At 42.0% G+C, this 24,704-nt stretch overlaps 1 pseudogene; it reads right to left on the reverse strand.

Annotated features, from left to right (window-relative positions):
• Positions 1-12,747: 12,747 nt before the first annotated feature.
• On the reverse strand, positions 12,748-24,436 carry LOC132886106 (nuclear factor 7, ovary-like; annotated as a pseudogene).
• Between the last annotated feature and the right edge of the window lie 268 nt (positions 24,437-24,704).

Consider the following 24,704-nt stretch of genomic DNA (forward strand, 5'->3'; position numbering starts at 1 on the left):
GACAAAACAATTAATGACTTTAGGGCCACATGGGCCTGAATTCTCCGCTTTTTTATCCTGCTTCACCATGACCCAATTCAAGATACTACTCCTGTTTCCGAAATCGTTCCCTACTCACTATATAGGGCACTTTTTAGTGGACCAAAAGCTACTGAATTCGAATCACAGACGTCCAGTTCTCTTATTTATTTATTTGTTTGTTTGTTTTGAATTGAACAATTCATGACTTTAGGGCCACATGGCCCTAAATTCTACACTATTTTTTCCTGCTTCACCATGACCCAATTCAAGAGACTACCCCTGTGTCTGAAATCACTCCCTACTCACTAAAAAGGCACTTTTTAGTGGACCAAAAGCTACTGAATTCAAATCACAGACTTCCAATTCTCTTATTTATTTATTTGTTTGTTTGTTTGTTTGTTTCGAATTGAACAATTAATGACTTTAGGGCCACATGGCCCTAAATTCCCTGCTATTTTTTCCTGCTTCACCAGGACCCAATTCAAGAGACTAACCCTGTGTCGGAAATCGCTCCCTACTCACTATATAGGGAACTTTTTAGTGGACCAAAAGTGGATAAAATCAAACAATTAATGACTTTAGGGCCACGTGGCCCTAAATTCTCTGCTATTTTTTCCTGCTTCACCATGACCCAATTCAAGAGACTACCCCGTGTCCGAAATCGCTCCCTACTCACTATACAGGGCACTGTTTAGTGGACCAAAAGCTACTGAATTCGAATCACAGACTTCCAATTTTATTATTTATTTAAAATAGTAGTGTTGGCAAGCTTTTTCATCCCTGCCTTGAATGTCTGAACATATCTCTCAGCCAGACCATTTGTCACCGGATGTCCTGGGGCACTCGTTGTGTGCAGAATCCCATTCTGCTTGACAAAGGTCTGGAACTCCTCAGAAGTGAAAGTGGTGGCATTATCTGTTACAATTTGCTCTGGCAATCCATAGGAGGCAAACAGTCTCCTTAGCCTAGTCACAGTAGCCTGGGAAGTGATTTGCGACATTCGAAACACTTCCAACCACTTTGTGTACGAATCAACCACAACCATGAACATGTCGGAAACACCTGGAAACTCCCATGGGTGTAGTGGAACATGCTGAGGCCTTTTTTGCTCCAATTGACATGTTTCACATTCTTTACACATTTGCTCCACATCTAAGTCAAGATTTGGCCACCATACAAATTTACAAGCAAGAGCTTTTGATTTCACTATACCTTGGTGCCCTGAGTGAATTTCTTTTAACGCTACTTTTCTCATTTTTGAGGGTACAATGACTCTGGTCCCCCATAGAACACAACCTTGCTCTGTGGATAGGTAATTTCTCTTTGTGAAAAACACTTTCAAAGTTCCCTCTACTTGGGTTGGCCAGCCTTCCGTGACATACTTGTAGACTCGGGCTAGCTCACTGTCAGTGCATGTCATCTGGGTGACTAGTGTGGCGTTGAGTGACGCCTCTTGTAGATGTTCTGTAAGCAGTGAGTGGAAAGTAGCCGATGCTACAGTAGTTCCTGTGTCGTTAGTCTCAGGTAAAGGGCAACAGGAGAGCCCATTAGCATTGCTGTGCTCTTCTGACTTGCAATAGACAATGTTGTAGTCATAAGCTGACATTTTAATGGCCCACCGCTGAATGCGTGCGGCAGCCAGTGTAGGCAGACTCTTGTGCTCACTGAAAAGTGCCAATAAAGGACAATGGTCAGTGACTAAATTAAAATGTCTACCCTACAAATACTGGTGGAATTTATTTACGCCATAAATCAGTCCAAGCGCTTCCTTGTCTATCTGAGAATATTTTTTCTCTGCTGGAGACAATGTTCGCAAAGCATAAGCAATTGGTCTTTCCTCTCCATTAGACATGGTGTGTTGAATCACTACTCCAATGCCATATGCAGAGGCATGGCATGCCAAGGTGAGTGGGAGACTGGGCTCATACGTAGTGTGCTAAAACCTGGTCATTAGTCAACAGATCCTTACACTTCATAAAAGCAGACTGTTCTGCCTCAGTCCATTTCCAAGTTACACTTCCTCTAAGTAGTCTGTACAATGGTGCCAACACCGTGCTCTGCTGAGGCAAAAATCTCCCATAATAGTTTAAAAGTCCCAAGAAGGCCTGGAGCTCCTTAATGTTGGTAGGAGCAGGAGCCTCCTGTATTGCTCTCACCTTGTCCTCTGAAGGGTGAATACCATGCTCGTCCAGTATGTGGCCCAAGTACTCTAGTTGAGCTTTGCCAAACTCACACTTTGAGCGTTTCACTCGTAGGCCATTCTCCTGCAAGCATTGCAGGACCCTTTGAAGGTTGTGGAGGTGGTCTTCCTCCGAGCGTCCCATAATGAGATGATCAAGAAAAACTACCACTGGTATGTCTTTCATCACATTTTCCATAATCCGCTGGAAGACGGAGGGGACTGAGCTAATCCCAAAAGGAAGTCTGTTATACACAAACAGTCCGCTGTGGGCGTTGATGGTAGTGTATTTCTTGGAGTCATCATCTAACAAAACTTGCTGATAAGCTGCTGCTAAATCAATTTTAGAGAAAATCTTACCTCTGCTAAGGGTTACTAAAAGCTCCTCTAAACGAGGCAAGGGGTAGCTATCTGTTTCAAGTGCCTGGTTAACTGACACCTTATAATCACCACACAGGCAAAGTGACTGATCCTTTTTCTCCACCGGGACTATCGGTGCTGCCCAGCCACTATGCTTAACTGGAGATATAATGCTAGCTTCCTCCAGCCTTTTGAGCTCTTTCTCTACCCTCTCTTTCATAGCAAATGGGAGGGGCCTGTGTTTGCAAAAATTTAGGAGGCACATCAGGTTTAACTACGACTGAGGCTTTAATGTCCTTAAGCGTCCCTAACGCCTCCTTAAAGACCTCTGAGTATTTCCTGAGCATCTCACCAACTGAGCTACATTTCATTTCATTCAGATAACTGATCTCTGCCCAGTTTAGTCTGAATTGCCTTAGCCAGTCCCTGCCACATAATGTTGCTCCCTGCCCTCTAACAAGCCGAAGTGGCAAAACTGCTGTCTGACCCTGATAGCCTACTGTGGTTGTTATCTAACCTAGAATAGGAATGCGGCCCCCATTGTAAGCTCTAAGCTTAACCTTAGCACTCTGCAGTGGCATGTGTGAAAACTGCCTTCTGTATGTTCTCTCTGAAATTATGCTCTTTCTAGCCTCAGTATCAATTTCCATCTCTAAACCGACATCATTAACTGAGAATGTTGCTTTATACAGTTTAGTATCCTCACTTGTGGCAGTCAAAACAGTATACATTTCAAGATCTGAATCTTCTTCAGCTGTCACATATTTGGTATTTTTCTTTTGCTGTCCCTTTCTTCTCTAATTTTTTGCACTCAGACCTTGCCTTTGTATGACATGCCTTTTTAGTGTGTCCTACCTTTCCACAATTATGGCATTTAGTCTCCTTGAAATGGCACTCGTTTGCATTCTGATTTTTCCCATTGCACCTGTAACAGTTCCTGGCTCCTGGCTGCTTCACCATGTGGATGTTTGCAGCTCAGACGGTTTCACTCTCCATCCCTCTCAGCTGACGTGCGTCTCTGTCGGCAATCTCCATGTTGAGGGCGATCTCAAATGCTTTGGCAAAAGTGAGATAATTTTTGGAGAGTAGTCTCCTCTGGCAGGCTTCATTTCGTATTCCACTGATGAACCGATCTTGTAGTGATGCATCCAGGTTCGCGCCGAACTCACAGTTAGCTGCACACTGCTTCAGCTCCGCGATGTACTGTGCGACCGGCTGAATAGCTTTTTGATTACACCGGTTAAAGCAGAACCTTTCTGCTACCAACAGCGGCTCAAAATGTTCCTTTAAAACAGTCACTCTCTCGTCAAACGTCTTGTCCTTGGGCTTGTTGGGCTGCACTAAATTTCTTAAAAGTCCATATGTAGTTGCACCCATTACACTTAACAGGGTAGCAACTTTCTTCCCGTCGGCGATGTCATTAGCCTCGAAAAACTGTTCAAGCCATTCAATATAGGCCAACCACGGCTCGTTTTCCAGCTTAAACTCATCAATTCTTCCAAACAGGGCCATTGTACTCACTAGTACTGACACCACGTATCTCCCCTTCCCTGCGAAGAAAACTTAATTTAATCCTCGTCACAAAATGTGATATATTAACGAGAGGGACGCCGACATGCAGTTGTTACTTTATTCAGCAAAAAACTTCCACATGGCACCATGAGCCTGCGCATTACACCTTGACCTGTTTGTATACACACATAGATCCAGATAACATGGATCATAAACCTAAATGAACATAGTTACCCTACAACAAATATGTGGTAAATAAATACACCACAGTACACAACCTGTCTGACTGTGGATTGGTGGAGTCCAAACTCTTTAGAGATGGTTTTGTAACCTTTTCCAGCCTGATGAGCATCAACAACACTTTTTCTGAGGTCCTCAGAAATCTCCTTTGTTCGTGCCATGATACACTTACACAAACATGTGTTGTGAAGATCAGACTTTGATAGATCCCTGTTCTTTAAATAAAACAGGGTGCCCACTCACACCTGATTGTCATCCCATTGATTGAAAACACCTGACTCTAATTTCACCTTCAAATTAACTGCTAATCCAAGAGGTTCACATACTTTTGCCACTCACAGATATGTAATATTGGATCATTTTCATCAATAAATAAATGACCAAGTGTAATATTTTTGTCTCATTTGTTTAACTGGGTTCTCTTTATCTACTTGTAGGACTTGTGTGAAAATCTGATGTTGTTTTAGGTCATATTTATGCAGAAATATAGAAAATTCTAAAGGGTTCACAAACTTTCAAGCACCACTCACACTCTCTTACCATCAAAAACTTTTTATTTTTTAATTTTTTGGGTTTTGTTTTCAAGTATAGTTTTTATTTCATCCTCAGTTGGTTCAGCAACATGCTCCGCCATTTTGTTTTTCTCTACTCACAGTATATGAGCTGATAGCCTAGTAGTAGAGTAGCCAATCAGAGCACACGATTGCTCATATCCAGTGAATGTGGATAGAATAATGATAATGATGTTGAATCTAAATTGTATCGCTCTATTGCACCATTTAATTGATTCTCATTATGGTTCTAGCCAATCAGCAATGAGCTCACATGTTACAACAAATCATGCCAATATTTGTAAAAAAAAAAAAACAGGCATGCTTTGGTGACCAAGATTAATGAAAACTTTGAAGAAAAAAAAGATTCACAATGACAAGTTCAAGACAACTTTCTTTGACAACTCATTTTTCTTGATCAATTTTCTTCAAAGATGGCACTCAGAATGCAATAGAATGCACCATTTTACATATGTATGAAACTAGCTAATGACTGAGGCTAACTATTCTACGAGCTAACAATGTACCTGTTGAGCCTTTTATAAGAGCAATGTGAATGTATAGTAACAGTGAAATGGAAACCATTAGGATTAAGCTCTGGTGTTGATAAATTATTATATCAACTTAATATTACTATATAAACTGAGAATATCCTCCTCGCCAAACTTCCATAGGCTGTGTCTTATATAGCATTATATTTCCAGAGTGAGGGATTTAGCTAATTTACATTCATCCAAAGGCTGGCATGGTGGTGTAGTGGTTAGCACTGTCGCCTCACAGCAAAAAGGTTCTGGGTTTGAGCCCAGTAGCCGACGGGGACCTTTGTGGAGTTTGCATTTTCTCCCTGTGTCTGCATGGGTTTCCCCCACATTCCAAACAAATGCAGGTTAGGTTAATTGGTGGCTCTAAATTGACCATAGGTTGTTTGCCTCTACTGTACAGTGGTGCTTGAAAGTTTGTGAACCCTTTAGAATTTTCTATATTTCTGCATAAATATGACCTAAAACATCATCAGATTTTCACACAAGTCCTAAAAGTAGATAAAGAGAACCCAGTTAAACAAATGAGACAAAAATATTATACTTGGTCATTTATTTATTGAGGAAAATGATCCAATATTACATATCTGTGAGTGGCAAAAGTATGTGAACCTCTAGGATTAGCAGTTAATTTGAAGGTGAAATTAGAGTCAGGTGTTTTCAATCAATGGGATGACAATCAGGTGTGAGTGGGCACCCTGTTTTATTTAAAGAACAGGGATCTATCAAAGTCTGATCTTCACAACACATGTTTGTGGAAGTGTATCATGGCATGAACAAAGGAGATTTCTGAGGACCTCAGAAAAAGTGCTGTTGATGCTCATCAGGCTGGAAAAGGTTACAAAACCATCTCTAAAGAGTTTGGACTCCACCAATTCACAGTCAGACAGATTGTGTACAAATGGAGGAAATTCAAGACCATTGTTACCCTCCCCAGGAGTGGCTGACCAACAAAGATCACTCCAAGAGCAAGGCATATAATAGTCGGCGAGGTCACAAAGGACCCCAGGGTAACTTCTAAGCAACTGAAAGCCTCTCTCACATTGACTAATGTTAATGTTCATGAGTCCAGCATCAGGAGAACACTGAACAACAATGATGTGCATGGCAGGGTTGCAAGGAGAAAGCCACTGCTCTCCAAAAAGAACATTGCCGCTCGTCTGCAGTTTGCTAAAGATCACATGGGCAAGCCAGAAGGCTACTGGAACAATGTTTTGTGGACAGATGAGAACAAAATAGAACTTTTTGGTTTAAATGAGAAGTGTTATGTTTGGAGAAAGGAAAATACTGCATTCCAGCATGAGAACCTTATCCCATCTGTGAAACATGGTGGTGGTAGTATCATGGTTTGGGCCTGTTTTGCTGCATCTGGGCCAGGACAGCTTGCCATCATTGATGGAACAATGAATTCTGAATTATACCAGCAAATTCTAAAGGAAAATGTCAGGACATCTGTCCATGAACTGAATCTCAAGAGAAGGTGGGTTATCCAGCAAGACAATGACCCTAAGCACACAAGTCGTTCTACCAAAGAATGGTTAAAGAAGAATAAAGTTCATGTTTTGGAATGGCCAAGTCAAAGTCCTGACCTTAATCCAATCGAAATGTCGTGGAAGGACCTGAAGCGAGCAGTTCATGTGAGGAAACCCACCAACATCCCAGAGTTGAAGCTGTTCTGTACAGAAGAACGGGCTAAAATTCCTCCAAGCCGGTGTGCAGGACTGATCAACAGTTACCGCAAACGTTTAGTTGCAGTTATTGCTGCACAAGGGGGTCATGTCAGATACTGAAAGCAAAGGTTCACATACTTTTCCCACTCACAGATATGTAATATTGGATCATTTTCCTCAATAAATAAATGACCAAGTATTGTCTCATTTGTTTAACTGGGTTCTCTTTATCTACTTTTAGGACTTGTGTGGAAATCTGATGATGTTTTAGGTTATATTTATGCAGAAATATAGAAAATTCTAAAGGGTTCACGAACTTTCAAGCACCACTGTATGTGTCAGCCCTGCGATGACCTGGTGACTTGTCCAGGGTGCATCCTGTCTCTCGCCCATAGTCAGCTGGGATAGGCTCCAGCTTGCCCACGACCCTGCACAGTATAAGTGGTTACAGATAATGGATGGCTGGACATTCATCCAAATGCATTTATAGTAAAGGTGTAATGCAGTACCTCTATCTGTAACTACAAACCCAGAGTGGGTGTGGCCTAGACTTTTAAAATTAAATATGTAGTCTACCACTGTGTTCTCAGAAACACTGGAAAAAAAATTAAACCCAGATGTAGGAAATGTCAGCAGTGCAAGCATGGTGTGTAAATTCTGACTCTGACAGTTCTTCAGCCTCAGCTACAGCTCTCCAGTTCATAAGCGGTCCCAACTAGAGATATTTTTAATCAATCACAGCATGTTTATTATTTTTGCTTGTGACAAGAAATTTCTTGTAAAGGAACAAATCACATGCAGGAATAAAAGTATGCATGCCACAGTGTTTTTAAAAACACCACGTAAATTTCACAGCATTCAAAAACCATGTCATTACTCACATGTGAATTATATGTTCATTTTCTGTATGAGGTCAGAAAGAGTTTATACAGTTGAACTCAAAATTATTCAACCCCCTCAAAATGCAAAAGCAGTCTGGTGATGTAAATAAATGTAATGAAAATATATCAACCAAGGCTTTAGTAAACAGTCAAAGAATGTTTATTACAACATGTTCAAGTGACTTTGAGAAGGTAGTGTTGAGTTTATGACCAACAGCTCAAAAGAAGAATCATCCCACAAAAGTCCATGTGGAACCCACAAAGTTAGTATTTGGTGGCACTTCCTTTATGCTTTATAACCTTCAATAAATGTTTCCAGTTGGTGCTCACAAGCTTCTTACATCTCCCAACTGGAGTCTTTGCTAATTTCTCATGTACAAAAGCTTTCAACTTATTAATGTTCCTTGGTTTCCATGGTGCCACAGCTTTCTTTAAATCGCACCATACATTTTCAATCGGGTTTAAATCTGGGGACCGAGATGGCCACAAAAGGACATTCCATTACCGATCCCAGAAGAAAGCTTTGATTGACTTGGACATATGCCTGTTATCATTGTCTTATTGGAAAGTTCAATGAACACAAAGCTTCAATTTACCCTTGAAAGAAATCACACTGTCAAGCCTGCCAATTCCTAGTGACCCACCTCAGTGCTTAACCATGGGGATGGTGTTCTTTTTGTCATAAGCTTTGCTTTTCTTACCAGACGTATCACTGATCCATGGGTTCAGACAGTTCTCATTTAGATTCATCATTCCATAAAACTGTATTCCAGGCCTCTATCAAAGTCCCTCCCATACCAGGCCCTGGTCTTCCCAGGCAGTCTCCCATCCTTGTACTAACCAGGCCTTTAAGGCACATTGGGCAGCAATGATCTCCATTTCTCTCGCTTATGACATAGCTAGGGTTACAGTGGGGGGCTAGTCCTCTAGTAACTGCGAAAGTTTGACTCCCCACTCACATCTGTATTGTGGTGTGTCTTGCCAGATGGCAGTAGGTACCATTTTCTGATGGTCTTTGGTATGACCCAACCGCGAGTAGAACTCACAATCTCCCGGTTGAGAGGCGAACATGCTAACATGTTCCTGACCTCTATAGACCTGTGCAAATTCCTTTTTGCATATTCCAGTCAATTTTTTTATGTGCTTCTTGATCAAGCATGGAGTGCAGTGATGTGTCCGAGGAATGAAGTCCTTACTAGGGTAGTCAAGTCAAGTTTGTTTGTATAACGCTTTTAACAATAGACATTGTCCCAAAGCAGCTTTACAGAATCTGAATGACCCAAGACATGAGCCAGTGCTCTTCTCAGAGTGTTCAGCAGTACTTTTGTTCCTGCCTTCATCAAGTGATACTGAAAATCTTTGGCAGAAATATATATTTTTTTGTTTTGTTTTTCTCAGCTGTTCTGTTCAAATGTTAGATTTCTCTTGGTTAAATTTTGCTCTTTCTTCCATTACCTGGTAGTTTTGTAGCAATATAATGACTTTTAAACTTATGAGAAGATACTACCAAGTGCATCTGGGATATCTTCTTGCCTTTCTTTGCTATATAAAAAATTATTATCTTACTTTTTAATAAGGGCTCGTTTTTTCTTTGCCGTGTTTGCTGCTGAGCTTGAAAACATTCATAGTGAGATTTATATATCATATTTGAAGCAAATTGAGTGCCACTATAGAGTTTGCAATGCTCTAATTTTGTTGTAGCACAATTGTATAGCCTTGGAGACCTGCAACTGATTTAAAACAAACAAACAAACAAACAAACAAACAAACAAACAAACAAACAAACAAACAAACAAACAAACAAACAACAGCAGTACTGAATAACATTGAATAATTGTGACATGGCTCAGGCTTGTAGTATACGAGTCCAGGACTAGGACTCGAGTCCAACTCGTACCCTAATTTTAAGGACTCATGACTTGACTTGGACTAGAGCACTGATGACTCAGACTTGGACTTGTGCATTAATTGCATTCAGACTCGTAAATTGGAGATGGGGACTCAGATTTTTTCTTTATTTTTTGTAACATCATAATAATTTTGCATCATATATTTATAACTACATAATTTTTTATAGTAATTTTGTGCAAGAGAATGCACATTCACCTGTTCATATGTCATGTTCAGGACCAAACCTAGCTAGTGTTAACCCTCTCTCATGTTATTTGTCCTGTTGATAGTGGAGTTTGGGTCGGACTCAACTTGGATCAGTAGTGGATTTGACTCGGACTCGACTTGAAATTTTCTTTAATGACTTGAACTTGACTCGGACTTGAACACTGGGGACTCGAGACTCGACCTCGAGGTTTAGTAGCTCGACTACAACACTGACAGGGCTACACTGAGAAAATAATACCCAGAAGTATGGCATCATATGTTTGCACTATCAATTTGAATAGGTCACTCAAACAACACAGAGGTAGTTGTAAAAAATTTCCAGGTATTAAAAAAGCTTGAATTTTTACATCCTTTACAGTCTCAGGGGAATAACTTTGAATGCAACTGCACACACAATGTACAGGCAGAAAGATGAACTACTTATATTTCATCCTTGTAGCTAATTGCTTGTAGCAATTAAGTAATTAAGATATTCATAAACACAGAGGGAGACAGGTACATTATGAACTCCAAAGTAAATCAGAAATCACAGCTCTAACTCAAAGAATATTATTTCAGGAAATGAAAGGAGAGACCTCTGTCGGTCAGTTGAGGCATTGCAGCGAGTGAGGGACAGAAACCTGTGTGGATGCAAGCTCCGCCCACTAGTCCCTTATTTACATATTCAACGTTCCAACACTCTCCAATTTATACTTATTTCAATCCAATTTAAAAGGAAAACACTAATTATGCAAGAGTGTGGTAGAGAGCCAATAAAAGGAATGCATTTAGCAGACTACAGCTGCCTAAGATCTGAGGAAGTAAATATAGAGGTTTTCGACCCACGTGACCGTTGCCATGTCAACAAGTAGCCGGCGCCATTTTGACGGTCACAGATATGGCGACTACCGGTAGCGATACACTGTTGATCATGACGAAGTCTCATTGTCGAGTATTTTATCCGGCCTAGATGATGCGAGTAAGAAGTGATATCACCAGAAAATCAATGATGCTGGTGTACGTGATCCGTACACGTTACCAGGCTATCTTTTTCTGGCTTTGCAGCGCGGGTGATCTTCCTGACCTGCAGTCAGGCGTGTGGGGAAATACCAGGGAAAAAACATAAAAGAAAAAGGAGCGAGATGCAGAAAACACCTTCACTATCCAGCGACGTAGGGCATTTACAGGGCGAGCAGAGGGAGAGGTATTTGCAAAAATTGAGGTTAGCAGGCTTAGAGAATGACGTTTACCTGCTTCCACCAGGATTGTTCACTGACGTACGGAAGTACACGAAGCCCTCGTCTTTACCTGACTTCGGCCCACATGATCTGTATACCTATGTCGTTAAAAACCAGGCTGGGTAACATGCCTACATCAGCGGGTCGTCCCTGGAGCCGGTGGTCGCCATCTTATTACAGCTAAGGTTTATTCACATTTTCATTTACTTTCGGTCCTCAGGATAAAAAAAATGTTATTAAATGTCATTGAAATAACTTCTTAGTCTGTTGAGACATGGCCCGTTATAAATTTGCTGTTACCAGGCAATGACCAAGAACTGTATTATTAGGGTCGGTGTCTGTGTTGTAGTAGTGCACTAGCAACTAGCTGTTAGCACTAGCTAATGTCAACAACATCATAGCTGGTATGTTACCGTAGCAATGTTTACGTTCAGTCATTTGGATGACTGTTAAAACCTTTCAGTCTCAAGTTTTTCCTTTACTGTATTTACTAGTTTACTGAGCTAGCGCGCTTGGGCAGGCTGGGAGCAAGCGCGCTAGCTCAGTAAACTAGTAAATACAGTAAAGGAAAAACTTGAGACTGAAAGGTTTTAACAGTCATCCAAATGACTGAACGTAAACATTGCTACAGTAACATACTAGCTACTGTTGTTGACATTAGCTAGCTTGACCTTCAAAATGGCGGACACCGGGGCGTCACGTCACCTGTGACGTCACGTCGAAATCCTCTATAGCAGGAAAATATCATTAAAGTGAAGTTGAGTTAGGGGCGGCACGGTGGTGTAGTGGTTAGCGCTGTCGCCTCACAGCAAGAAGGTCCGGGTTCGAGCCCCGTGGCCGGCGAGGGCCTTTCTGTGTAGAGTTTGCATGTTCTCCCCGTGTCCGCGTGGGTTTCCTCCGGGTGCTCCGGTTTCCCCCACAGTCCAAAGACATGCAGGTTAGGTTAACTGGTGACTCTAAATTGACCGTAGGTGTGAATGTGAGTGTGAATGGTTGTCTGTGTCTATGTGTCAGCCCTGTGATGACCTGGCGACTTGTCCAGGGTGTACCCCGCCTTTCGCCCGTAGTCAGCTGGGATAGGCTCCAGCTTGCCTGCGACCCTGTAGAACAGGATAAAGCGGCTAGAGATAATGAGATGAGATGAGATGAAGTTGAGTTAGAGAGGAGTCTGAAGTGGCTGCAAATAAGAAAAATGAGAAACAAATAAATCAAAATCAATCAGTGCTGGTGGTTATGCAAGCAAGCTTACTACAATAGCTACTTACACTCGCCAGAGGTTTTACTTTACTTCATGCAAAAAAATAAAAATAAAAAATAAAGCCATGACAGTAAAAACACTGTATATTTCTACAATTTAGTTCTTCTGATACAGATTTGTTTTTTTTTTAATGTGAAAATGGAAAACCATTAATTACATAATACTGACAGAGGTCTTCATCTTTATTAATAAAGTACAAGATTACTTTTTAAAATGAGTCAAATCTAATCCTAATTTTCTCATAGGACAGATGATCAGTGGTGCTGAATTTTTACCTCCATAATTGAGACTGGGGCTGAAGTATGGATAAAGTTTCTCAGTGAAATTCTGACCAGTGAAAGAGTAGATATGAGATTTGGCATCAACATCATAGAAGGAGATCAGACCCTCCTCACACTGCAAAAAATAAAAATCTTAGGAAGTTTGTCTATTTTCAAGTCAAAACATCTAGCCACCCTTATTATAAGACATAATTGCCCAGCAAGCAAAACCTCATTTAGCTAGAAAGGCTAGTTTTTAGACAGTCCATCTTGAAAATCTTGTATAGACAAAATGTCTTGAAAAAGTCTTATTTGGAGCACCTTTGAAAATAAAACAAGGTTTTTTTTTTTTTTTTAAAAAACAAGTAAGTACATTTTGGACATTTGTCAAATGCGGATCATCTTGTTTCAAGAAAAAAAAACAAAGTATGCTTGTTTTGGGAATAAATTAACTTTACTGAAATCTTTGAATCTTTCATTACAATTCATACATTTCAAAACATATACTCTAGACCAGACAAGTGCCTTCAAAAAGGCTATGAGTGAGTGGAGGGCGTTTTAGTGAGGTCTTTTTGGAATGCTGTGAGTTAAGTTCAGTGTTTTTTTTTTTTTTTTTTTTTTTTGTGCCTGATCTTGTAAACCCCTCGTGCACATGAATAGTCAGTGCCCCCAAAATGCACTGTTGCTTTGGCGTTGTGTAAGCAGTGTAACTCAAAATGTGTAGACTTTTTTTTTTTTTTGGTGCCTGAGGTCCTGGGGAAGTGGAATCTTAAGATATGTTTTAATGTTTGAATGTTGAAATGGGAAAAAAAAATAAACTTGTTGCAATGCTACACGTGTCGTCAACTTGATTCAAGATAGTCTCTGGTCTCATATCTAGAGTATTTTACTAATTACAGGTCACAAAAGGAGAATCTTTTAAGCTAGCAATGCTTAGTTGTAGAATTTAACAATCCTAATATTAGTATATTTATCTTAAAGTCAGTTTTTACTGCTAAGACTTTGTCATGAATTTAAGTGAAATACCCTTAAAATGAAATAAATAAAAATGACTTGAATGGCTAAATGTAAGAAGTACGATCTTGTTATAAGAACTATTTTGATTATTTTGAGTTAATCAGATCTCGCATAATAAGTTCCCCAATCTTATTTTGGAATTATTTCATCTAAAAACAGGTTAGATTTTTCATCTTACTTTAAGAAATCTTACCAAGTCAAATTTGACTAGTTCCATTGGCAGATTTTTTTCACCTGATTCAAGCAAATATGCTTTGTTTTAATCTTTTATTTCTTATTTTTGAAAGGCCATTTTTTTGCGGTGCATAAGCCACAAACACCTCCACCTTCTGAGGAGCCTGTTTCAAGGAGAGGGAGACACGAGGAGAGTCCAGAGCCTTATATTCAGTCTCATTCCTCAGCCACACACACCAGAACCCATCTTTAGGGTTGAGTGCAATCATCCCTTTCCTGTTAATGGACTCTCTGGCCACTCCTAAATCCCATGCAGTCTTCCCTCTGACCTGCACCTCATAGTAAAATCTCCCTGAGGAGAATCCCTCCTTTCCCAGCACACAGACACAACGATCAAACCTCTCTGGGTTATCAGGGAGATCCTGTTCTGTGTCTCCACATGTAACTTGTTTCCCATCATCAGAGAGGATGAGATCAGGATGAGTTGTATCAGGATCCAGAGTCACATCCACTGAGAGACAGAAGCACAGTGTACAGTGGATTTTTCATTGCACAGTGTGGAACAGTCAAGAAATATATTCACTGATCAGCCATAACATTAAAAACCACTGAGAGGTGACACAAATAACATTGATTGTAATGAGATAATGGCACCTGTCAAGGGGTGGGATATATTAGGCAGCAAGAGAACAGTCAGTTCTTGAAATTGATGTGTTGAAAGCAGGGAAAATTGGCAAGCGTAAGGATCTGAGAAACTTTGACAAGGGCCAAATTGTGATGGCTACACTGCAAAAAATTAAAAACTGAATTTGAGGAGAAAATTACTTAGTACTAGTGAAGTTATCTTGCTCCATGGTCGAGTAAAATTGTCGGTCAAGACATCTTGGAATAAGTTGGTTGCAATCTAGAACTAGGTTTAATAAGCTCAGAATTGGTGTCTTGTTTTCTTCTAATAAGAAATGCTAGATCATTTCAACTATTTTCAAGATATTTTCACTTGCTAAGATATCATTTTTTGCACTGTAGACGACTGGGTCTGAGCATCTCCAAAATGGCACATCTTGTGGAGTGTTCCTGGTATGCAGTGGTTAGTACCTAATCACTTAAACTTGTGAAAAGATGCTGGCTAAAACAGAAAGATGTCAACATGAACTTTTTTCAGAAGTTTGTGCTACAGTACTTCTGTGGGATTGGACCATATTGGCTAGCCTTCTTGCCCATGCAAAATCAATAAGCCTTTGACACCCATGACCCTGTCACCAGTTCACTGGTTGGCCTTCCTTGGACCACTTTTGGTAGGTACTAACCACTGCATACTAGGAACACCCCACAAGATGTTCCATTTTGGAGATGCTTAGGCCCAGTCATCTAGCCATCACAATTTGCCCCTTGTCAAAGTCACTCAGATCCTTATGCTTTCCCATTTTTCCTGTTTCCAACACATCAACTTCAAGAACTGACTGTTCTCTTGCTACCTAATATATCCCACCCCTTGACAGGTGTCACTGTAATGAGATAATTAGTGTTATTCACTTCACCTGTCATTGGTCATAATGTTATGGCTGATTGGTGTATTTAGTCATGTGCTCAAAAACCACTCACAAACCTGTATATTATTGAATTCTCTTCAGTTCTGTTTGGAAAATAATTTTGAACATTACTTACTGTTAAACTTTTTGTTTGCTAAATTGACGCTTAGATGATAGAGGATGGTAGATTTTTTTTATGATTACAACAAAATAATCAAGCAATCAACCAACACACAAACATTGCAGTGATGAAATTCTCACTTAAAGAACTCTGTAGAAAGAACACAGAACAAAACATGCATTTCTGTTATCAGGCTATCTTTAGAATACTGAAATAACAGTAGTCTGAGGAAGGAATTTGGAATTAATAAAGAAGAAATGGAAAGAAAGAAAGAAAGAAAGAAAGAAAGAAAGAAAGAAAGAAAGAAAGAAAAGATAGTAATGCAGCTTGCCACTTCGAACATCAAAACCATGTGCCCTGGCCTTTCTGATGATCCACAGCAAATCAATGATAGCAGGAACACAGCAGTCATTAACGTCAAGTTGAAGAGGCTGAATATTGATATAGCAGCACTGCAAGAGACAAGGCTAGCTACAGTGGAGATGCTGCAGAAGAAGGACTACACCTTCTCCTGGCAAGGAAGACACCCTGAGGAACCTCGCCTGCATGGAGTGGGCTTTGCAGTCAAGAACAGCCTACTGGTGGTACAGAGTGCATCCTCTCCCTCAGCTTGTCAACACCCTCTAGCAAAGTGAACATCCTGAGTGTCTACACCCCAAAATTGTGCTCATCTCAAAAGACAGAAGATCAGTTTTATGAGGATCTTGATGCTACCATCAGGAAGATCCTAGAATCTGAGCACATAATCCTGCTGGATGACTAATGCCCAAGTCAGATTGGACCACAGCTCATGGCCAGACTGCCTCAGACACTTTGGTATTGGTAAGATGAATGACAATGGCCAGAGACAGCTGGAGCTTTGCTCCTATCACAAGCTGTACACCATGAACACATTCTTCAAGACTAAACCTCTCCACAGAGTTTCTTGAAGACATCCATGGTCCAGGCACTGGCATCAGCTAGACATGGTCATCACAAGAAAAGTTGCTTTCAACAGCATGCTCCTTACATGCAACTTCCACAGTGCTGCCTGTGACATGGACCACTCTATAATATGCAGCAAAATCCATTTGAAACCAAAGAAGATCCATTACACCCAGCAAAAAAGATGGCCTCATATCAATACTGCTAGGGTAACCAACCCAGAGCTCCATGTGGTACTCAACGACCAAATGGCTGAGACCTGCAAAGAACACTCAGCCACGTCCATGGAAGAGAGATGGCAATGTGATACCATCTACAACATGGCCTTGTCGTCCTTTGGGAAAAAGAAGAGAAAAATGAAGATTGGTTTGAAACCCATCTGTCTGAGATGGAACCTGTCATCAAGGCCAAGAGAGAAGCTCTGCCCAACTATAAGGGTAACCCATCAGAAAAGATGTCTGTGAAGGTTCTCAGTCATACAGGTCATCGTAAACCATAGGCGCTAAAGAAGGCAGCTGGACTTGCTTGAAATCCTGGAAGATGTTTCACCTCTCATCTGAAAGGCTTCTTCAGTTCTGAAGAAGAAAAGCTGAAGTGAAGAAGCCTTTCGGGTGAAAGGTGAAATGTCTTCAAGGATTTCAAGCAAATCCAGTTGCCTTCTTTAGCACCTATGGGCATCAGAAAGAACCATGCTGCACTAAGAAAGACAAGGAACAATGCCCAAAGAATAGTTAGACACTGTATAAACTACTACTGGTAGAAACTGTGCCAAAACACACTGCAAAAAACTGAAAACTGAATTTGAGGAGAAAATTCCTTAACACTAGTGAAATTATCTTGCTGCATGGACAGATCATTTTACTTGACAAGACATCTTGGAATAAGTTGGTTACAATCTAGAACTAGTTTTAATAATCTCAGAGTTGGTGTCTTGTATTCTTTTAATAGGAAATGCTAGATCATTTCAACTATATTCAAGATATTCTAACTTGTTAAAATGTAATTTTTGCAGTGTAGAATACTACAAGATACCAACTTTGAGATTATTAAAACTAGTTCTAGATTGTAACCAACTTATTCCAAGATGTCTTGTCAAGTAAAATTATCTGTTCATGCAGCAAGATAATTTTGCTAGTGTTCAGGAATTTTCTCCTCAAATTCAGTTTTTTGCAGTGCATCCAGTCCTGTGCTGACAGTGGCAATGTAAAGGGCATGTACGAGGGGATGAAGGAATCCTTTGGACTTTCCATTGGGAAGATGACTCTGTTGAAGTCCAAAGATAGCGTAGTCAAACACAGAGCCAAGCAGATGGAGAGATGGGCCGAGTACGACCAGAATATGTACTGCACACAGAATGTGATGACTGAGTCCACCCTTGCCAGCATCCCTGCCCTGCCTGTCATGGAAGAGCTAGACCTACCCCCAATTGAGGATGAACTCAGCAAGGCCATTGACTTGCCTGCTCATGGAAAGGCACCACCAGACAAAGATGGCATCCCTGCAGAAGTGATCTGGTGTGGGAAACCAGAGTTACTAAGCCGAATTCATGAACTACTCTGCCAGTGTTGAGGAGGGATCAGTATCTCAAGACATGCGAGATGCAAACATTCTTACAGTTTAAAAGAACAAGGGGGACTGCAGTAATTGTAATAATTACAGAGACATATCCCTGCTCAGTGTTATTGGCAAGGTATTCACCCAAATGGTTTTGAAGGGGCTGTAGACGCTAGCAGAATGAGTGTACCCCTGTGTGAGTCCCAATGTGGTGTCAGGGCAGAGAGATCCACAATCAATATGATCTTCTTACTCAGGCAGCTACAAGAGAAGAGACAGGAACAGAGACAGCCACTATACATTGCCTTTATTGACCTGACCAAGGCCTTTGACTTAGTCAGCAGAAGAGGCCTATTCACATTCTTGGAGAAGACTGGATGTCCAGTGAAGCTGCTAAAACTTAGGGTCATCAGAAGAGGCCCATTTGCACTCTTGGAAAAGACTGGATGGCCAATGAAGCTGCTAAAACTTATCTCCTCTTTCCACAATGGGATGCAGGGAACAGTGCATTTCAACAGATCAGCCTCAGAACTATTCCCCAAACAAAGCAGAGTGAAGCAGGGTTGCATTCTCATGACAACATTGATAAATATTTTCTTCTCCCTTGTACTGCCATATGCTTTCAGAATATCTGATAATGGAGTGTATTTACACACAAGGTCTGACAGCATACTCCTCAAATTCACATGCCTCAGAGCAAAGACCAAAGTGCACAAGGTCCTGAATCAGGAGATACTCTTTGTTCATGATGCTGTACTTATGTCCCACACAGAGTCTGATCTCCAGATGCTAGTCAGTTCCCTGGCACATGCTTGCCAAGAGTTTGGACTTACTATCAGTCTGAAAAAGACAGAGATCATGGGCCAGAATATCAGCAAAGTCCCCAGCATCATCATTGGCAACCACACTCTGCAAGTGGTAGAGGAGTTCACCTACTTAGGATCAACAGTCAAACAACCTGTCCCTTGGTTCCGATCTCAAAAAGAGGATAGGAAAAGCTGTTGCCACCATGGCCAAGCAATCCAAGAGTGTGGGAAAATAACAAATTCACAACAGTCACCAAGAGGACAGTGTACAGAGCCTGTGTACCGAGTACCCTTCTCGATGGCTGCGAGACCTGGACAACCTATATGTGCCAAGAGCACCGTCTGAATGCTTTCCACCTGTGACGCCTGTTCCAGATACTAGGCATCTCTTGGAAGGACTATGTGACAAACCAAGACATCTTAGGCCAAGCCAGCATCACAAGCATCCTTGCTCACACAGCAATGACTATGATGGCTTGGATCTCAGACCACAGGGTATGCAAAGTTGCAATACAGGGAAGTGTGCAAACGCAACCTGAAGTCTGGAGACATCACTATGGGAAAAGACAGCTGCAAGTCACTGTGTCTGGCATCAGGTTATGTGCAAAGGTATCTCTGTAGTAGAAAAAAAAGTGAACCAGACTCTGGGCAGACAGGAGAGAGAGGGAAAGCTGCGGCAGCTAATACCCAGACACTTTCATCAGCCTTTGTGTGTAGCAGTTGTAGCAAGGGCTGTCACTCTAGAATTGGCTTATTCAGCCATAGTCGATGCTGCCCTACACTCAAATAAGTGGGCGCATCCATGGTCTGTTTACACACAGGGAGCCTTCAGTCTCAGACCAAACAAACTCTCATAAATCATTAAACACTTACTAATCTTTGGAAGCTTCCCCATTTCCTCAGTGAGACATTCTTGAAGTTGAGACAGCGCTCTCCTCAGAGTCTCCACACTCAGATGAGAATTAATTGTGACGTCAGTCCAGTCCTGGGTGTGTGGAGGGCTGCACAGTGACTGGTAAATCTATAGTACAGCAGGAGAGAGGAGAAATCTCTCAGCATGGGGACTGCTGTCCTGTCATGTGCTGCATTGCTATTGAGAAACAGAGGGACTCTGACCTGTAGGAAGTGGAGGTGATCCTCAGTGTGTGAGAGCTGCTCCAGCTCAGTGTTTCTCCTCTTTAGCTCAGTGATTTCCTGCTCCAGCTCTTTAATGAACTCTTCAGCCTGCATCTCTCCTCCATCACCTTAAGTAGCTCAGTCTGGCTTCTCTCAATATGTCTGTGAAGATTCTCAGGCCCTGTCCACACGGCAACGGATTCAGGTGACTCCGATACAATTGCTTATTGTTTAGGCCTGGCGTCCACACGGCACCGGCGTTTTGGGTGCCCAAAACGCAATCTTTTTGAGAACGGGTTCCAGAGTGGAAAGATCTGGCAACGTTGCCGTTGCGAAGTCGTCTGGATGAGTAGAACGGATTTGTTTACGATGACGTCACAACCACATGACTGTGAGTGCTTCACGCCGGGTAGAAGTGTAACGAACTCGATGCGAGTTGTCAACAAATCCTATAACTTGGTTCATGAAACGCGCTTACAAAATATTTTCACTGTGAATATTTATTGTGTAATGGTGCAAAGTGAGAGAGAGAGAGAGAGAGAGAGAGAGAGACTCTGCCCTTAGGGCAGAGTCAATTCCCGCCAGCAAAAATAGGGAAAAAAAGGAGCGATCTCACCTCTTCAGATGTTGGTTTAAGTCCTACAATACATTCCTCAAAAAGGGCGTAGAAGAGCAAATTAATCCATCAACGTGTAGCATTCAATTTATTCCGGACCATTAAAGACTCCGCCTTCCGCGTAGAATCATACGTCATCCTCGCCACCATATTGGATAGGTCAAAGCGGAGAATAAAGATTCATGTGCTGCGTTTAACTGTACCAACAGGTTTACCGTCCAAACGAGATCACATGGGATTACCTTTCACAGGTGAGAAACAACAAATTAATCCATCAACGTGTAGCATTCAATTTATTCCGGACCATTAAAGACGCCGCCTTCCATGTAGAATCATACGTCATCCTCGCCGCCATATTGGATAGGTCAAAGCAGAGAATAAAGATTAGCTGCGTTTAACTGTACCAACAGGTTTGCCGTCCAAACGAGATCACATGGGATTACCTTTCACAGGTGAGACTGGAAAAATACTTTTCATTGTATTTGGTCATTATAATGTAATTTTACGAAAAGATTTTCCTGAGTTTGTGGCTAATATGAAGTCTCGCGCATGCGTCCTTACTTCTTCTATTGTTCTGGTGTCTCCAAAGGGACCGTCTTACAGCGCCCCTAGAGGTGTGGCATGTGTATTGCATCGTTTTCAGCAAGCGTTGCGTTGCCATATGGACCTGATATTTTACTGATCGTTGCCCATTTGGACGCGATATATTTTTAAATAACATCTCGTTGCTGTTGTCGTGTGGATGTAGCCTCAGTCAGCCAGGTCATAGTAACTGTGGGTGGTAAAAGAGAGCAACTGGACTTGCTTGAAGATTCTTGAAGACGTTTCACCTGTCATCCGAAAGGCTTCTTCAGTTCTGTCTGACTAGTAGGGAATATCAGGTATTTATCCTCTCATGGATGAAAAGCTCATCTAAGGTGTCGGTGAGTCATCCTGTTGGTGTGGGTCACTGGGGGCTGGATGTGATCGGCCTCGAAAGTCATTAGGCTGATCAATGGATTGCCCATTAAGGTGATCAATGGAATGCTGATTCTCTCTGTCCTCCTGTGAGTACTCTCAATGCAGTGTATCAGAGCACTGAAGATCTCCACTGATGCCCCTTTTCCACCAAAGCAGTTCCAGGGCTGGTTCGGGGCCAGTGCTTAGTTTGGAACCGGGTTTTCTGTTTCCACTGACAAAGAACTGGCTCTGGGGCCAGAAAAACCGGTTCCAGGCTAGCACCAACTCTCTGCTGGGCCAGAGGAAAGAACCGCTTACATCAGCGGGGGGGCAGAGTTGTTAAGACCAACAACAATAACAAGACTGCGAAAGATCGCCATTTTTAAGCGACGAGAAGCAGCAGCTGTACAAACGCGAAGTCATCCATTATTATTGTTGTTGTTGTTGTTGCTGCTGCTTCTTCTGTGTTGTTTTTGCTTTGATATTCGCGCCAAGGTTTATGCAAACGTAGCGACGTAACTGATGTATACAGCGACATAATGACGTATACAGCGACGTAACTGACGTATACAGCGACGTAATGACGTGTCTCCCCTTAGCACCGCGAGTTATGGAAAAGCAAACTGGTTCTCAGCTGGCTCGTAAGTTGAACGAGTTGTGAACCAGCACTGGCCCCGAACCAGCCCTGGAACTGATTTGGTGGAAAAGAGGCATATGTCTGTTTTCTCCTTCTCTGCGCTTTTCTAACAGGAGACAAACTGAGACAAATTATCTTATTTCATGTGTTTTTACAAAGGAGCTATTTTGTAGGTTAGTTAAGAGACTCATTTTATTGAGTTCTACAGAGTGTTTGATTTCCTCAATCTTCTTCACTCGCTCCTGGATCATCTGCTGAACTTCCACTTGTGTCTTTCCCAACTCAGTCTGAAAAATATACAGAATGTATAAATTTCTTTAAAGAAAGTAATATTTCAAATGATACTTTATTTGCAAACTTTACACTATACAATCATTAATTTTCAGTCCCTCACCTTCTTCTCTTCACTCTCCTCCTCTATAGGAACAGTGTTATGAGTTCTGTGTTCTCCCTCAGTACAGAACTGACACACACATGTCTGGTCGTCTCTACAGAACAGCTCCAGGGGTCTCTCATGCTTCAGGCAGATGCAGTCCTCCAGGTTCTCTACAGGCTCCATCAGTTTGTGCTTCTTTAATGAAGAAACTCTCTCATGAGGTTCCAGATGAGTCTTGCAGTAAGAGGCCATACAGATCAGGCAGGACTTCACGGCTGCACATTTCTTTTCACAGCAGACGTCACAGAGCACCAGAGTTTGGGTGTGATTTTCTGCAGCACTGCTGGATTTCACCTGAACTGCCTTCTTAAATGGAGCATCAAGTTCAGAGATGAACGTATTCACACGTAGTTCTGGACATTTATGCCGCTTTTCCACTACAAACGCGGCTGAGCCGTGCCGTGCTGAGTCGAGCTGAGTCGAGCTGAGCGGGGCTGTTGGAGTTGCATTTCGACTACAACCGCGCTGAACCGTGCTGGCTGGAAGTGGGTGGACACATTGGGTGGAGTTAGCGAAAGTGGGTGGACGTCACGTGATGTCATTAAGCAGCGCAAACAGTGACATCAGTGACAGTGGCGGAACAAGTCAGAGCCGGGCCGGGGGCGGGGCAAATGACCGGGCCCTTTATTAAAGCTTATCATAACATCATTTTAGGCTACAAAATGTCCGCAACTGCGGTGTTTACCAATTTCAACACTACCGGGTGCAACTATGTTATTTAGTACATCAAGTCCTTCAAACGAACATGTAACTCAGAAACAAAAAACATTAGGATACTGTACATGGCTCATAATAAAACATCAATAGCCTATACTGCGCACATTATTTGAAGGGCATACGAATGAGCGCTCAGAGGTTGCAACGGTGACAGGAAGAGTCAGAAATAAAAGGAGGGCGGTGCAAACCTCACTGAATGCACTGTGTTTACCAATTTCAACACTACGGGGTGCAACTATGTTATTTTGTACATTAAGTCCTTCAAACGAACATGTAACTCAGAAACAAAAAAACATTAGGCGACATACTGTACATGGCTCATAATAAAACATCAATAGCCTACTGCGCGCATTATTTGAAGGGCATACGACGAGCCTTGCGCTCCGCGAACTCGTCCACGATGCTCTGTATGTCACTGATTCAGTGATCTTTTAAGCGGTAGTCTCACGACCCGGATAGTAAACAATAAACATGGAGGACATGGAGTCGTTAGTGTTGCTGGTCTTGGTGCTGTGGCTTGTTGTCACTGACAACGCCAACAGATACTGGCAAGAGCGTATAGATGAGGCGAGGCGCATAAGGCTTCAGAAATTCTCGTAATTCGTAATTCTTCTCCTTCCGGGTTTGCGGTGTTTACAGATCCCAGCGCGCTCGCGGGGCGTGTGTGGGCATGTGAGGACACTCCTCCTCACCAATCAGTGCACAGGGGGGTGTCTGCTCACGCCCCCAGCCTCACTCGGCACGGTTTGGCTCGCTTCAGCCCCACTCCAAAACGGTGCGAGTTTTAGGGGCTAAGCAGGGCTGAAGCGAGCTGAGTTGTGCTGGTTTTTGGTAGTCGAAACGCGAGCCGTGTCGGGCTGAAGTGAGCTGAAGTGAGCTGAAAAAGGGTAGTGGAAAAGGGCCATTAGAGAATTCCTCCTTACACATTCGACACTGACAGTGTGAACTGCTGTCCCAGAACTCTTTGAGACAGATCATACAGAAGTTGTGTCCACATGGAGTAGAGACTGGATCAGTGAACACCTCCAGACATATGGAGCACATCTTCACTCAGGAGACTGCTGGAGGAAGCCATGACTGACACAGAAGACATGATGAGAGAGGATTTAGATTGCAGAACAATTTAGGGGAGAGCAGGGAGACTTGGGACAGTTTGCATTCCCATAAATTAATTACAAACTCTCAGGTTTTAGATTCCATCAGAAGTTCGATGTTGCCCCTTAGAGTAACCTACTCCCTTTGGAGCCATGAAGCTGGACACTGCATTAAGGTTTGTGCAGTTCAATATCTTATCAACCAAAACTTAAAAGTA

Source organism: Neoarius graeffei, chromosome 1, assembly GCF_027579695.1.
Source record: "Neoarius graeffei isolate fNeoGra1 chromosome 1, fNeoGra1.pri, whole genome shotgun sequence".
NCBI lineage: Eukaryota > Metazoa > Chordata > Actinopteri > Siluriformes > Ariidae > Neoarius > Neoarius graeffei.